The sequence below is a fragment of the Sminthopsis crassicaudata genome, chromosome 4, assembly GCF_048593235.1.
Source record: "Sminthopsis crassicaudata isolate SCR6 chromosome 4, ASM4859323v1, whole genome shotgun sequence".
Taxonomy (NCBI): domain Eukaryota; kingdom Metazoa; phylum Chordata; class Mammalia; order Dasyuromorphia; family Dasyuridae; genus Sminthopsis; species Sminthopsis crassicaudata.
Window position 1 is genome coordinate 48649776 of NC_133620.1, and position 17020 is coordinate 48666795.

Sequence of the window (17020 nt, forward strand, 5' to 3'; positions counted from 1 at the left end):
TAAAATTCACCGAACCTACAACTTTTAGCATCCATTCTTCTTGGCTTCCTTGACCTCTTCCCGCCTAAACTTCTCTCTTCTTCCTTTTCGTTTTCTTCTGCCATACTCCATCTATCCAACTCCTTTTTTTCTTCCGCTTTCTTCTCCTCAGAATCTCCGTCCTCTTTCCCTTCTTCCTCTTCTTTGCCTTCTACTCTCTCCCTTTCCCTCTCCTAATCGTCCCCCTCTTCCTTCTATTTCTCCTCCTGCCGCTACACTACCTACTCCAGGAAAAGTCCTATGACTGACCTCAACATAAGTATCTGAAACTATATTGTTGAGCAGTTTCAAAAAGGCCGCTGTCCATGAGTCCGTTTCTCTCCTTATCTACCTCCAGGAAAAATGATTTGGTTCCTCACAAGGGCCAGAGTTCCTCCACAAACCCTTCAACTCCACTCACCTACGTGGAGGCTCGGCCTGTGAAGGCAAGCGAATTAGTGAGAATGGATCCGCGTTCCGCGTAGTTGAAATTGTCTAGCAAGTCACCCCCACTTCCTCCAGGAGCTCCGAGATAGTCGCAGAACCGTGAGAGGCAAAAAGAACCTTGTCAGAAGTGGGATTCGAACCCACGCCTCCAGGGGAGACTGCGACCTTAACGCAGCGCCTTAGACCGCTCGGCCATCCTGACTACGTTTCACTCTTTCTCCCTCCCCCATTCTGAAAATAGCAGTCTCAACACTATCACTGGCTTATCTTTTTTAATTCATTTCATTTGGCTCTGTCTGCCAACTTTAGCACTAAGAAAGCCCACATGCAAGTAGCTGATTGAGGCCTGTTCCAATAGTCTTTTGAAGATGAGAGCCATCTCCACCCAGAGAGGACTGTGGGAACTGAGAGTGAATCACAACATAGCTTAATTATTCTTTTTTTTTTGGTTTGTTTGAATTTTATTTTCTTTTTTTTTTGCTTTTTGATCTGCTTTTTCTTGTGCAACAAGATAATTGTATAAATATGTAAGCGTATATTGGATTTAACATACACACACACACATATATATATACATACACACATATATGTATATATTACCATGTTTAATATATATTGGATTACATGCCACCTACAGGAAAGGGTAGGGGGAAATTGGAACAGAAGGTTTTTCAAGGATCAATGTTTAAAAATTATCCTTGCGTATGTTTTGAAAATAAAAAACTGCAATAATTGTATTTTAAGTGAAAATAAAAAACTGCAATAAAAATGGACCACTACAAACCATTCTCATATGGTGCAATCTCTCCTGTGCCTCCTGTTCCCCTGACCTTTCAATTCGCCTGGTAATCATTATTTTTTTTTTTTTCTAATCAATATGCCTTTTAATCATTATCATGTTTCAAACATTTGAACAAAAGATGGGGGAAATTGGGGCAATCCAAATAAAGTGGCACAAGTGTTCAAGGGTGCTTTCTTTTATAAAAGAATGAGTGTTAAATTGTAAAAATTGCTTTCCAGATTTATTTTAGTACCACCTTCTTTCCATTGATCAGAACAGAAAACGAGCTGTTAACACTTAGGCAAAGCCAGTGAAGCCCCTGGCAAGTATCTCGGAGGACAAAAATGGAGACCTCTCACGAAGCGTCCAGTCTCCTAGGAAAAACTCAAATTCTGACATACATTTATTTCCAAAGCAGGAGGACCTCTGTGAGGACACCGGCCTAGCAGTTACCAGGATAAACCGAGCAATGGGTGTGCAAGCGTCTTGTCCACTGAGAGACAAAACAAACCAAGAGAGCCCTAGAAACTTTGAGAGAATTTTCATCCGGGGATCGAGTGCTAAGGAAGAGTATTCCAAAAATAGAGTGGCCAGTAAGGGTGGAGTTGGCAGGAGACAGGTATGAGATCAACATTGCTTCAGAGAGAGGAGACAGGCTTAAAAGAGCAGACAATGCGGTCCCTGAGAAAACTGTTTCTCTTCCTTAACCCCGGCCTACAATCTCCAGGCGCAGCTCCCTCACAGTTGTAGCAGTCTACCTCAGGCGTATCTCCCCAGTGGGAGCCTCCGATATCCTCTCCTCCACTCCCGTCACTCATTTCACTTCTCCTGGGGCTTCCTCTTGATCAGTGGTAATTGCCACTCTTCTCGAAGGCATCTTGAGAGGACGAAGATTCTATCGTAGCCTCCTTGAGCTTTCATAGTTAAATGATGTATATTGATAGTTCTATTTCAATACCAGTAGTTTCGTCGGAAATTCGTGGTATTTCATTCGTTGCATTCAGCCATGCATTCAAAAACGTTATCTTGAGAAAGGATCCGTAAGCTGCTGGAGACTTTCAGAGGAGTCAAACACACACATACATACACACGAAGACACACACACAGAGACACACGCACTAACTCACAAGCTAAAAGGAAGAGTACTTAGGAAGTTGGTCTCTGAAATTTCGGGAAAGAATGGAAATCCTAGAGACCAAAGAAAGATGGGGTGGCAGTTGAGGGTATACGGACAGAGTGGGAGAGAGAGGGAGGGAGAGGAGTCATGCAGGAAGTGGAGGAAGAGGAGGTGGCCTTTGTGTTGTGTCAAGGTTCCGGGTCTTGGATCTCGAGAACCCCCAGAGCAGTGTCAAGGCAATGGGAATTGTGTTTAGGGACAGTGCTGCTGCAGAGGAAAGCGGATAACGACTTGTCCTCGTTAGTATAGTGGTCAGTATCCCCGCCTGTCACGCGGGAGGCCGGGGTTCGATTCCCCGACGGGGAGTGTGCGTCTCTTTTGCACACACCACTTCCAACAGCCTTCATCTCCTTGCTTGTTTCATCACCTCCGAGCGCAAAAGGTATCCATCTTAGGACTCCAAATGGTTCAGCATTACCACTTCCTCCGAGTCCATGCCCAAAGCTGGTCTGACTCCATGCACTCTCCACATCCTCCCCACACACCTCTGGAACCCCAGGAACTCTCACGTTTCGCATTGCGCAGTAACCGTGGATGCTTTTCCACTTTCCCAATCCCTTGCTTCTAGACCTAAAAGGAAGCCAGAGTACAGAACCACGACCCGGTGCCTGAGCTCCGCAGGGTAAGTATCTGGGCTGCTCAGAGAGCGCCTGCTCTAGCCGTAGAGATGCAGTGTTCCAGGAGCTGTTCTTAGGCAATGACACCCGAGTCCTGGGATCCAAGGAGCTCATCCCAGTGCCCAGTCTAGAAATGCACGCAATCTTGCCTGCAAGGGGCACGCACCCAACACCCCTAGAACACAGCCACTCACGCCCAAACGTGTGCGGACATGGCCGCACCGAAAAGTGGGGTCAGGAGAACTTCGCGGCAGGATTAAGGGGAGAGAGGGGGCCCGTGGAATTGCGGCCAGCGCACTCCGGTGCAAGAGCTGTGGCAACCCAGCCCATAGAAATCACCGGGCTGATCCCGTAACAATCGAAGGTTTGGTCCGGTTCCATTTCCCGAACCCCACAGAAAGCTAGTGGGCTTGAGCTGGCCTGCCTGCAGAACGTTTACGGGACTCTCTTTGCTCAATCTCACAGCCTGACGCAACTGCAGCCTTGACCCGCTTCCCGTCTTTCGATGATTGTTCCGGGCTGCGGCCGCACGCGTGGAGTCTAGCTCTGGGACAACTGCACTGCAAGAAACATAACTGAACGGAGCAGCACCAGGAGGGCGTCTCTGGCAGAAGTGGCAGGAGCAATGTCTGAGCTGAGCAAGAAGGGCGGTCGCCAAGGAGCCAAGAGGAGCTTCGGCCTGGCCTGTGCTGGTGTGTGGAGCTAGCGAGCCCACTAGCCGGTACCGGGACGGACAGGACTCTTGCGCTTGCGCTTGCCTCAGCGGGCGTATCAGCGGGAGAAAAGCCACAGCTTGGCAGAGGCAGGTGCGGAGGGACTCGCGAGTTGGTTGATAAAGTGGTGAACACAGCTAACTTGCTTCCAAGCAGTTGATTCCCGCTAGACGCAGTCTTTACGACGCTTTCTTGCCACTACGCCGACCACCACACCACAATATAAAAGCTCTTTTCCTTAGGCCGCCCACTGTCCTGTCCCTATTTTCATTTCACACCTCTTAGGATCCCTCTGGTCATGTTCCCCAACTGAGGAGCCAAAGGTGCTTTCTATCTCAGACCTCCGAAATCCCCTGGATTTTTGGCATTATTTGGCTCGATCTTGGACTTCCTGGCTAAACTCAACCTCATTTCATCCCACTTTATTTGAAAAACAATGGAGTGCCTGATCTGTGCTTGGTATATTATTCAGGGTCACCATCTTTGGTAAGCAAATAGGAAAGAGCTCTTGCATATAAATGTTAAGAGCTTTTATTCTGGGAGAGACAGACAATGGCCTAGAATTGATCCTTACACACTCCAAAACTGGATCTCATTACTCCCTATGGAGATCCAACCAAAGCCAGACCTGCCCATTCTCTGACATTCCTATTGATCAACTTCAATAAGATTCTGATAGGGGCTCCAATGCAGAGAGATCAACCGAAAAACCATGACAACAGTCTAGGTTTGAGATGATGAGACCACCTGTTTTGGGATGGTAGCTATGTCGCTGAGAAAAGGGAGATATATAGGCGAAACAGAAGATAGGAAGGTAGAAACGACTTGACTCAACAATTACTGCCTTTTGGGCAATAGGAACTGGGATGAGGGAAAGTGACAAGTCCCGTATGACAGTGAATTGCCAGGCTGAGAGCCTAGGACATTGGTGATACCCTCTCCAATTAGGGAAATGACGAGATCAATTTTTGTACGGTGAGTTTAAGATGTTTGAAACTTCTACCTTTGAAAATGTCTAATAGAGAGATGGAAACGAGAGACTGGAGGTCAGGCGAAAGATTAAGTATTGTATAAAAATCTAGAGTCATCTCCACAATGATGACACTTTTAAGGAAGGGGAAAGTCATTCTTCAGACTTTTTAAAATGAGAGGGAATACTGGGCTTCGTTCCTGTCCCCGATTTGGATTTGTAGTTGTATACACTCCAAAATGAAGACAGGTGAGACAACTGGAAGGATTTGGAGAGGATACTGATACTGACTAGAAAAGAAAAGGGAGTGGGGGGGCATTGTCTCTGCAGAGATCCAAAGAAAGAAAAAGCATAGTGCAGGTTAATTAAAAAAAAAAAAAAAAAAAAAAAAAGACAGTTGAAGAGACTCTATTAAAAAAAAGAAGAAGGGCGGCAGGTAACAAGGTGTTGAATGAGGAGATGTTAGGATTAGATATTAATTTGGGGTTCGAATTCCTATCCTGCTTTATTCAGGCGAGGTAATGGGAGGTAGTATTGAGCTCAAGATATGATAACTGATGCAATAATCAGCATGATCCTTTTATTAATCAAGCTCGAATTTGCCCTAGAATCTAGGTTTACTTCAGCAAAGATAGGACCCTCAATGAAGGGGACAGTTCTGTTTTATAAGTTTGAGGAAGTACAGGATAAGAAATAGCATTTTAAACAAGTTTTAATATTATGTTTTTTTATTTTCACAATGTGTTTAATTTCTGAAAAGTTAGCAAACTACTTAAGAACTGTCAGAATATTTATTTTTTCAACTTTTCACATTTACATGTAGGTATGTATGATATGTATAGAGATGTAGGTATACATATACCCCACACACATACATATACGCAGTATGTACAGAGACATATAAACAAATATATACTACAGTACTCAAATGATCTTGCAATTTCATTGTTGTGAGTATTCCTCCAAAGTTGTTATAGTCCATCTTTTACTACTCATATTGAGGGAAATGTTGTGTCGTCAAATTCACTCCTACAGAGGATTTTTCCATTTTACTAAAGATCTTCCTGAAGTTCTCTTGACATTGTGAAGACATTCATGGGATGTTACATGAATTATCACTCTTACCAATGACCTTTTAAAACTTTAATTTTAACCAGTCCTGTCTTATTTAATTTACAAATTCAACAGTTTTGTAGAATATATTCCCTAATATATATGTTTTTCTCAGACATTTATCTTTCTTCACAAAACCTCAAAGTCAATTACACTTTTTTCTTTTTTGTCCATTTTTTGTTAATATTTTTAAAAATTTATTTAAAGTTTTCAGTTCCAAATTCTATCCCTTCCTCTAACTTCCCCCTTCCCTGGAACAGTAAGCAATTATCTAATTATAGGTTATATTTGAATAGTATTTCTTAAGCAGAGAACAAATTATGATCGGCTATAAGAGCCTGATAAAATGGAGAAATTATTAAGATTGCTTTCAGATGGGGGGGGGAATGTAATTGGTTATAAATTGGGAACGGGGAACTAGGAAAATCCACACACTCCCCCCCATCCCCTTCCATTTTGCGATTAAGAAACTTGCCTTTTTGAGTTCTCCTATAAGAGTAGAAATAAATTGACCTGGATAGCAAACCAAACAATTTTTTAAGGACAGATTGATGATATAAAGATTCTTAGTGATGTAAAGACAGGCTTCCTGAAGCTCATCTGCCTCCCCCAAGGACAGCAGATTTCCATGAAGCAAAAAGAGATCAGTCATTATCAGGAGCACTGGATTTCTAAACTTAACTCATCACAGTTGAATTTCTGATTCATTTCAGATATAAAGACCTATGACTTAGGTTGGTTGATTAGTTGCTGTAGAAGAGAACCAAAACGACAGCACTAGGTTAGAGTCGAGGTTCAGTGTGCCCCTTTAAGGCTAATCAGACCTTTGGGAATGGTCTTTGCCTCAAGGTCGTTCACGAATAGTCCATGTGAACATTTATGGTAGGTTCTCTCATTTCCTCATCTCAGGTTTTCCTGGGCTAATTGAGTTCTGCTTTGGTCACCTTCTCTGATGAGGGCACATCAAGCTGGGAGGTACTGTGCCAATGTCTCCCGTGTCATACAATCGATTCTAAAGTTCTCAAGAAATACCTTGAGAGTGTCCTTGTATCTCTTTTTCTGACGACGTTGTGAGCGCTTGCAATTAACTATAAATCAGAAAACAAAAACTGATATTGAATCCATTTAAACTTCTTAGTAGCATTTAGGGCCATGGACCGGGGTGTAAGAAAGGGGCTCCTGGATAAGTCGGAAGGGTTAGTAGTGAGAGTGGAGTGATCCCGGGGAGAGGCCATAGAGAGATTTAATGGGTCCCTAGAAGAAACTAAAGAGAATCTGGGGACGGTACAGAAAGCTAGTGTCATCAAGGATGAGCAAGACAGAACAGACCATTCAGTTATCCCTGGTGGTCTAGTGGTTAGGATTCGGCGCTCTCACCGCCGCGGCCCGGGTTCGATTCCCGGTCAGGGAACGTCCTTTTGTCCGGCATATCAACAGATGAACATAAGCACCAAGGAGAAAGAGTTGGAGTTCTTTCCCACATAACTTTGAAGCAGGAGGGAACTCTTAACTTTACTAACTTTGTGGTCCCTTTAAAATCACTCTCAGATTGTGTCCCCTTCGATCAGGATCTCCCAGGCTCCAAGGAGTCTATGATAGAGACCCCAAACGGAACTCTTAACTTTACTAACTTTGTGGTCCCTTTAAAATCACTCTCAGATTGTGTCCCCTTTGATCAGGATCTCCCAGGCTCCAAGGAGTCGATAGAGACCCCAAACTTTTCAGGATAAAAGAATGAACTCCCATAGACATTGTAAATTCTCATTCAATTGAGGAATCCCCATCTGAGCTGTCCCAGCCCTCACCTGGTCTCATCTGCTTGGGCTGTCCAAAGATAGCCTCCACCAAGATACCCAAAATAACAGCCTCCCTCAACCAAGGTCTTTGCAGCTGGCCTATACAATTTGCCAGGACCATTCTGCCCACGGAGAAAGCATGCTCAGTGCCAGAACTCCATTTTCCAATAGATCTGCCGCTATAGAAGTCAGTCTCTTGGTAAACTGATTTCTATCCAACAATACTCTCATTTTGCAACTAATAATTCGGGAATGAGTGAATTCTTTCACGCTAAACCTGCGGCGGATTTAAAGGGGATTCTTAACAAGGCGTATTGCCGCTAACCTCTTGACCACCAGGAACTGAGCCCACTCAAACCGCGTCAACTTCACCTTGTTGGAGTGAACAATGCCCGCTACTGATCAGTTCCTCTATTCATTTTCCCTTGGCTTCTTGTCAGGTCCCGGTTGCGTAACGAAAACCGGAGAAGTTACAGTTCTAAAGACCTTCAGTCTAAACAGTCTGGATGGTAACCTGGTGCGGGCTACACGGAGGCAGACGCCGGGACAATTTGCGCAACGTAGAAGACGAAGCAAGCTAAACAGAGTGGGAAAGAACAACTGTTGTGCCAAGAAAGAGGGCTTTCGTCTCTATTTAGAGCCTCTAGGGTCAGAGGGATTCTTCGAGCTCCTAGAAGATACTTAGTTAGCGGAAGGATGCTATTTCCAGGAGATACAAAGTCTTTGTCTTGCGTAGGGGAGACAGGGACCTTCGGGCTACTAGTTATCCTAAAAAGTCACCCCTTTGCATGGGCCGGGAATCGAACCCGGGCCTCCCGCGTGGCAGGCGAGAATTCTACCACTGAACCACCCATGCAAGATGCTCTTACATGCCTAATTTCTCAGTTCTTCAAGAATTCAAAATCTTCTGGTTGACCATACTCCAAACTGAAAATTTAGGGAAGCTAAAATTCACCGCACCTACAACTTTTAGCATCCATTCTTCTTGGCTTCCTTGACCTCTTCCCGCCTAAACTTCTCTCTTCTTCCTTTTCGTTTTCTTCTGCCATACTCCATCTATCCAACTCCTTTTTTTCTTCCGCTTTCTTCTCCTCAGAATCTCCGTCCTCTTTCCCTTCTTCCTCTTCTTTGCCTTCTACTCTCTCCCTTTCCCTCTCCTAATCGTCCCCCTCTTCCTTCTATTTCTCCTCCTGCCGCTACACTACCTACTCCAGGAAAAGTCCTATGACTGACCTCAACATAAGTATCTGAAACTATATTGTTGAGCAGTTTCAAAAAGGCCGCTGTCCATGAACACGTTTCTCTCCTTATCTACCTCCAGGAAAAATGATTTGGTTCCTCACAAGGGCCAGGTTTCCTCCACAAACCCTTCAACTCCACTCACTTACGTGGAGGCTCGGCCTGTGAAGGCAAGCGAATTGGGGAGAATGGATCCGCGTTCCGCGTAGTTGAAATTGTCTAGCAAGTCACCCCCACTTCCTCCAGGAGCTCCGAGATAGTCGCAGAACCGTGAGAGGCAAAAAGAACCTTGTCAGAAGTGGGATTCGAACCCACGCCTCCAGGGGAGACTGCGACCTTAACGCAGCGCCTTAGACCGCTCGGCCATCCTGACTACGTTTCACTCTTTCTCCCTCCCCCATTCTGAAAATAGCAGTCTCAACACCATCACTGGCTTATCTTTTCTAATTCATTTCATTTGGCTCTGTCTGCCAACTTTAGCACTAAGAAAGCCCACATGCAAGTAGCTGATTGAGGCCTGTTCCAATAGTCTTTTGAAGATGAGAGCCATCTCCACCCAGAGAGGACTGTGGGAACTGAGAGTGAATCACAACATAGCTTAATCATTCTTTTTGTTGTGATTTGTTTGAATTTTATCATTTTTTAAATTTTTATTTTTATTTTTTGCTTTTTGATCTGCTTTTTCTTGTGCAACAAGATAATTGTATAAATATGTAAGCGTATATTGGATTTAACATAAACATATATATACATATATATACATACATACATATATATATATATATATATATATATATATATATATATTACCATGTTTAATATGTATTGGATTACATGCCACCTACAGGAAAGGGTAGGGGGAAATTGGAACAGAAGGTTTTACAAGGATCAATGTTTAAAAATTATCCTTGCGTATGTTTTGAAAATAAAAAACTGCAATAATTGTATTTTAAGTGTGCATATCCAGAATCATCCTTCCTCAAATGCTGAGCCCCTTCGCTAGGCCTCCTCCAAGCTAACACACACAAGCTAACACACCCTCCCGCAGTCCTCAAAAGACTCGGACCACTACAAACCATTCTCATTTGGTGCAATCTCTCCTGTGCCTCCTGTTCCCCTGACCTTTCTGAACTGTGTCCTTGACCCTTCTCCCTTCTGTCTCTTTGAGGAACACTCTGTTTCATGCCCAAGGCCATTCTTTATAAAACCGCCTTACTTTTTTTTTTTTTCTAATCAATATGCCTTTTAATCATTATCATGTTTCAAACATTTGAACAAAAGATGGGGAAAATTGGGGCAATCCAAATAAAGTGGCACAAGTGTTCAAGGGTGCTTTCTTTTATAAAAGAATGAGTGTTAAATTGTAAAAATTGCTTTCCAGATTTATTTTAGTACCACCTTCTTTCCATTGATCAGAACAGAAAACGAGCTGTTAACACTTAGGCAAAGCCAGTGAAGCCCCTGGCAAGTATCTCGGAGGACAAAAATGGAGACCTCTCACGAAGCGTCCAGTCTCCTAGGAAAAACTCAAATTCTGACATACATTTATTTCCAAAGCAGGAGGACCTCTGTGAGGACACCGGCCTAGCAGTTACCAGGATAAACCGAGCAATGGGTGTGCAAGCGTCTTGTCCACTGAGAGACAAAACAAACCAAGAGAGCCCTAGAAACTTTGAGAGAATTTTCATCCGGGGATCGAGTGCTAAGGAAGAGTATTCCAAAAATAGAGTGGCCAGTAAGGGTGGAGTTGGCAGGAGACAGGTATGAGATCAACATTGCTTCAGAGAGAGGAGACAGGCTTAAAAGAGCAGACAATGCGGTCCCTGAGAAAACTGTTTCTCTTCCTTAACCCCGGCCTACAATCTCCAGGCGCAGCTCCCTCACAGTTGTAGCAGTCTACCTCAGGCGTATCTCCCCAGTGGGAGCCTCCGATATCCTCTCCTCCACTCCCGTCACTCATTTCACTTCTCCTGGGGCTTCCTCTTGATCAGTGGTAATTGCCACTCTTCTCGAAGGCATCTTGAGAGGACGAAGATTCTATCGTAGCCTCCTTGAGCTTTCATGGTTAAATGATGTATATTGATAGTTCTATTTCAATACCAGTAGTTTCGTCGGAAATTCGTGGTATTTCATTCGTTGCATTCAGCCATGCATTCAAAAACGTTATCTTGAGAAAGGATCCGTAAGCTGCTGGAGACTTTCAGAGGAGTCAAATACACACATACATACACACGAAGACACACACACAGAGAAACACACGCACTAACTCACAAGCTAAAAGGAAGAGTACTTAGGAAGTTGGTCTCTGAAATTTCGGGAAAGAATGGAAATGCTGGAGAACAAAGAAAGATGGGGTGGCAGTTGAGGGTATACGGACAGAGTGGGAGAGAGAGGGAGGGAGAGGAGTCATGCAGGAAGTGGAGGAAGAGGAGGTGGCCTTTGTGTTGTGTCAAGGTTCCGGGTCTTGGATCTCGAGAACCCCCAGAGCAGTGTCAAGGCAATGGGAATTGTGTTTAGGGACAGTGCTGCTGCAGAGGAAAGCGGATAACGACTTGTCCTCGTTAGTATAGTGGTCAGTATCCCCGCCTGTCACGCGGGAGGCCGGGGTTCGATTCCCCGACGGGGAGTGTGCGTCTCTTTTGCACACACCACTTCCAACAGCCTTCATCTCCTTGCTTGTTTCATCACCTCCGAGCGCAAAAGGTATCCATCTTAGGACTCCAAATGGTTCAGCATTACCACTTCCTCCGAGTCCATGCCCAAAGCTGGTCTGACTCCATGCACTCTCCACATCCTCCCCACACACCTCTGGAACCCCAGGAACTCTCACGTTTCGCATTGCGCAGTAACCGTGGATGCTTTTCCACTTTCCCAATCCCTTGCTTCTAGACCTAAAAGGAAGCCAGAGTACAGAACCACGACCCGGTGCCTGAGCTCCGCAGGGTAAGTATCTGGGCTGCTCAGAGAGCGCCTGCTCTAGCCGTAGAGATGCAGTGTTCCAGGAGCTGTTCTTAGGCAATGACACCCGAGTCCTGGGATCCAAGGAGCTCATCCCAGTGCCCAGTCTAGAAATGCACGCAATCTTGCCTGCAAGGGACACGCACCCAACACCCCTAGAACACAGCCACTCACGCCCAAACGTGTGCGGACATGGCCGCACCGAAAAGTGGGGTCAGGAGAACTTCGCGGCAGGATTAAGGGGAGAGAGGGGCCCGTGGAATTGCGGCCAGCGCACTCCGGTGCAAGAGCTGTGGCAACCCAGCCCATAGAAATCACCGGGCTGATCCCGTAACAATCGAAGGTTTGGTCCGGTTCCATTTCTCCCGAACCCCACAGAAAGCTAGTGGGCTTGAGCTGGCCTGCCTGCAGAACGTTTACGGGACTCTCTTTGCTCAATCTCACAGCCTGACGCAACTGCAGCCTTGACCCGCTTCCAGTCTTTCGATGATTGTTCCGGGCTGCGGCCGCACGCGTGGAGTCTAGCTCTGGGACAACTGCACTGCAAGAAACATAACTGAACGGAGCAGCACCAGGAGGGCGTCTCTGGCAGAAGTGGCAGGAGCAATGTCTGAGCTGAGCAAGAAGGGCGGTCGCCAAGGAGCCAAGAGGAGCTTCGGCCTGGCCTGTGCTGGTGTGTGGAGCTAGCGAGCCCACTAGCCGGTACCGGGACGGACAGGACTCTTGCGCTTGCGCTTGCCTCAGCGGGCGTATCAGCAGGAGAAAAGCCACAGCTTGGCAGAGGCAGGTGCGGAGGGACTCGCGAGTTGGTTGATAAAGTGGTGAACACAGCTAACTTGCTTCCAAGCAGTTGAGTCCCGCTAGACGCAGTCTTTACTACGCTTTCTTGCCACACCGCCGACCACTACTCCACAATATAAAGGCTCTTTTCCTTAGGCCGCCCACTGTCCTGTCCCTATCTTCATTTCACACTTCTTAGGATCCCTCTGGTCATGTTCCCCAACTGAGGCCCTCCTGGAGTTTTGGCGTTATCTGGCTAGATCCTGGGCTTTCAGGCCAAACTCAACCTCACTTCATCCCACTTTATTTGAAAAACAATGGAATGTCTAATCAATACTTGGTTCAGGGTCTGTATCTTTGGTAAGCAAACAGGAAAGACCTCTTGTAGAGGGCGGCAGGTAGTGGTGGAACTCTGGGTAAGCTGTAAGACCAAGCACTTGGACTGGTCCCAAGATCCTCAAGAGAACTATTTCGGAAGGTATATTTTGACACCCTAGCTTGGGGGCTCTAGAAAGCACACTAAAACCTCTTGCACATAAATTTTAGGAGTTTTTATTCTGGAAGAGACAGAATTGGCCAGAATTGATCCTTACAAACTCCAAAACTTCTGGATCTCATTACTTACTATGGAGAATCCAATTGAAACCAGATCTGGCCATTCTCTGACATTCCTATCCATCAATTCCAATAAGATTTTGGCAGGAGCTCCAATGCAGAGAGAGCAAGTGAGAAACTATTACAATAGTGTAGGTTTGAGATGATGAGGACCTGCTTTGGGATGGTAGAATGGTGTCACTGAAAAAAAAGGAAGACCATAGGAGAAATGTTGAGAAAGTACAAATGACTAGATTCGAGAGTTATTGTCGATTTGGAAGTAGGGGAATTGGGGTAAGGGAAAGTGAAAAGTCTAAGATGACATTTAGGTTGCCAGCCTAGGACAACAGGTGTTATCTTCTCCCATCAGGGAAATGGGAGGATTTGAGGGGAAAGATCACAAGATCAGTTTTGGCTATGGTGAGTTTCAGATGTGTATGGAACTTCTACTTAAAAGGTATGTAACAGGCATATGGAAATAAGAGACTGCAGGTCAGGAGAAAGGTTTAGGTGCTGTGTAAGAAAATCTGAGAATGATCAATGGCATAGTTAAGTCAAAGACTCACCTGAGAGCTCCCAATTCCCCTCTAAACAATTTTATAATAATTCTTCAGAAGCAATTGTGGGGAGCAGCTAAGTGGTGCAGTGGATAGAACACTGCACCTAGATTCAGGAGAACTGAGTTGAAATCTAGCTTCAAACATGACACTTACTAGCTGTGTGACTTTGGACAAGTCATTTAACTCCCCCCCCAAAAAAAAAAAACCCTTCAATATCTAATTCAATAAAACTAACAAAAGTTTGAATTATAATGTTTGGGCTAGCTTTGTGGAGGACTTGGGGATTAGCCTGAGTCCTTGGTCTTAGTGGAGAAGTGAAGGTCACGCGACAGCCACCATGAGGCTTGTCAGGAATAGAGTCTAGAGTGTTTACTGTCTCTTTCATGTTTCCTTTACAGTCTGTCTGTCACAGTCTAACCCAGTATTGATCTTTGTGCAGGAGGCAGGGGAGCCATGAGGAGGATGGTCAAAGATAGAATGTCTCCTTTCCAGTCCTTCTCAGCCCTTATATACCTTAGTACAATGACATCATTACAGTTTACCGAATATGTGTGAACTAGAGAACCATTACATCACCATGCTAAGTACTAAATATATATGTGAACTAGAGAACCATCATCTCTTCAATTCCACTGAGTTAACACCTTGTTTCCAATATACTTCTCCAGAGTTCTGGCCCTCTACATTGGATGAAACAGTTTTCTAGCCCAAGACAACATAGAGAGCTGACTGAAAAGAATTATCTGACCTGAATGATAATGGATCTCAGGCCTAGTTACTCCCTTGTAAGACTTCTGGATTTCTCAGTCCATAGATGGCAAGGAAGGGGACACTAGTCGGAAGGAGATTACAAGGGACTCTTTGCTGATGTATTTATTGCAAGATGTATTGCATTTCCCATAGGTGAATCTAGGTCACAGTCCCAAGGCAAAGAGGAGCACTTGCATACTGGCACTTGCAACTGAAGGAAAGAGGGAACTCTAGTCACAGTACTAGGAAGGAAAAGAGTGATTGCAGTGGCTCACAAAACTGAGCAAAGTCCAAGAGAAAACAGTGACTACATCTCTTCTTACATCATACTTGGAAAAACCGAAAACTTACAGATGCCCAGAAGCTAGCTCTGAAGATAAAAGCAAGAAAGGGCTGAAGCCTTGGTACGTGTCCTCTGCATCCAGAGAACATTGTCCAACTTCAACATAAATTTAAAAGTGAAGAAATGGATTGGGAAAATGAACAGATGATTTTTTTTAAAGGATTTGACCATAGAAAGTTACTATGGTCTCAGGGAGGATCAAGACACAAAATTAGAACAATATTGACAAGTCAAAAGAGCTACATGCAAAGCCTCAGAAGAGGAAATAAAGCTCTTAAACAACTCTATTTTAGAAAAAGAAAATTAAACAAACCTTCAATGAGTTCTGTAAGAAAATTCCTCATGTCCTGATGGATTTATGATTTTAAAAATGATTACTTCTAATACTATATTAACTTTTTGGAAAAATAGGCAATAGGGTTCTACCAAATTCCTTTAATTATACAAATAAGATGTCTATATGTAAACAAACAAAAGCAAAAATAGAAAGAAAATTGTTGATCAATTTCCACCAGTGAATACTGATGCAAAATTCTAAAGTAAAATACTAATAAGGAGAATACAATTATATCACAAAGATCATACAACTTAACCAGATAGGATTTATATCAGGATTTACATACTAGTTCAATATTAGAAAAAAAAAAAACATTCAGCATAATTGACCATATCAATACTACAACCAACAAAAATCATTTGATACTCAATAGATGCAAAAAAGGCTTTTTGCAAAATTCAAAACTCATTCCTATTAAAAAAAAAAACCCTAGAAAGCGTTGAAGTAGATTTTCCTTAAAATGATAAGTAGCATCTCTCTAAAAGCATTAACAAATATTATTTGTAACTGTAATAAGCTAGAACTTTTCCCAATAAGATCAGAGGTAAAACAAAGAACCTATTATCATCACAACTATTCAATTATAACAATGAGAGAGAAAAATAAATCACAGGAATTAGAACAGGAATGAGAATAGAAAATTATCCTTTGCAGATGATGATATGATAGCGTACTTACCCTTTGGCATTTCTTTATTTAAAGTCCAACAGCAAGAACTAGAAAAGAGAAATCTGTTGAAAATAATCATAGATAATATAAAATACTTGGAATTCTTGAAAAACCCAGGAACACAATTACAGAACACTTTTCATGCAAAGTCAGGTCTGAATAATTGGGGAAATGTTCATTATCCATGGGTAGGCTGCATAAATATAATTAAAATGGCCATTCTATGTCAATTATTTCACTTATTTAGTGCTATACAAATCAAACTACCAAAAATTATTTTATAGAACCAGAAAAAATAACAACACAATTTGGAAGAGCAAAAGATTAAGAATATCCAAAGAATCAAATAAAAATATTGGGAAGAAAGGCAGCCTAAGCAGTACCAGATTGTCAAAACAATCTGGTCCTGGCTAAGAGACAGAGTGGTGAATCAATGGAATAGATTAGACATAGAGTACACAGTAGTACAATGCCAAAGTAATCTAGTGCTCCACAAACACAAAGATCCAAGCTTTGGCATCAAGAATCATTTGTGCTTCTTTAGTCATTTTTCAGTTCTGTTCAACTCTTCACGACCTCTATTGGAGACTCTTGGCAAAAATCCTATAGTGGTTTGTCATTTTCTTCTTCAGTTCTTCTTACAGATGAAGAAACCGAATCAAATAGGATTAAGTGACTCATCCAGGGCCATACAGCTAATAAGTGTGTGAGGCCAAATTTGAACTCATTTTCTTGACTCTATACCCCTGCCATTTTATTCATTGTAACACCTAATTGCTCCCTAGAAACTACATAGACCAAAATATCTCGAACTATATAATAAAGCCAAAATGGCACATAATTTAGGCATAAAGGATGATATTACAAGCACAGAAGGGGATCTTGGAATATTTACTATGTCAAATCTATGGATAAGAGAAAAATTTATGATTACATAAGAACAAGAGAATTACAGGATGTAAAATGGAGAGTTTTGATTATATTAAATTAAAAAGGTTCTGCTCAAACAAAACCAACACATACAAAATTAAAGAGAAAAAAAAAATGGGAAGGGGGATTTTATAGGAAGATGTTCTGATAAAGATCTCATTTAAAAATATGGAAAACTGAAACAAATTTATAAAAATTAGAAGCAGTCCATAATTGATAAATGGTCAA

The 17020-nt window shown here is 43.2% G+C and overlaps 6 non-coding genes across 6 annotated transcripts; 3 read left to right on the forward strand and 3 right to left on the reverse strand.

Moving 5' to 3' along the window:
- Positions 1-584: 584 nt before the first annotated feature.
- TRNAL-AAG (transfer RNA leucine (anticodon AAG)) lies at positions 585-667 on the reverse strand. The gene has a single exon. It is a non-coding gene; the product is annotated as a tRNA-Leu (tRNA).
- Positions 668-2657: 1990 nt separating this feature from the next.
- On the forward strand, positions 2658-2729 carry TRNAD-GUC (transfer RNA aspartic acid (anticodon GUC)). Its single transcript has one exon. It is a non-coding gene; the product is annotated as a tRNA-Asp (tRNA).
- Positions 2730-7175: 4446 nt separating this feature from the next.
- On the forward strand, positions 7176-7247 carry TRNAE-CUC (transfer RNA glutamic acid (anticodon CUC)). Its single transcript has one exon. It is a non-coding gene; the product is annotated as a tRNA-Glu (tRNA).
- Positions 7248-8417: 1170 nt separating this feature from the next.
- On the reverse strand, positions 8418-8488 carry TRNAG-GCC (transfer RNA glycine (anticodon GCC)). Its single transcript has one exon. It is a non-coding gene; the product is annotated as a tRNA-Gly (tRNA).
- Positions 8489-9161: 673 nt separating this feature from the next.
- TRNAL-AAG (transfer RNA leucine (anticodon AAG)) lies at positions 9162-9244 on the reverse strand. The gene has a single exon. It is a non-coding gene; the product is annotated as a tRNA-Leu (tRNA).
- Positions 9245-11426: 2182 nt separating this feature from the next.
- Positions 11427-11498, forward strand: TRNAD-GUC (transfer RNA aspartic acid (anticodon GUC)). Its single transcript has one exon. It is a non-coding gene; the product is annotated as a tRNA-Asp (tRNA).
- Positions 11499-17020: the final 5522 nt, after the last annotated feature.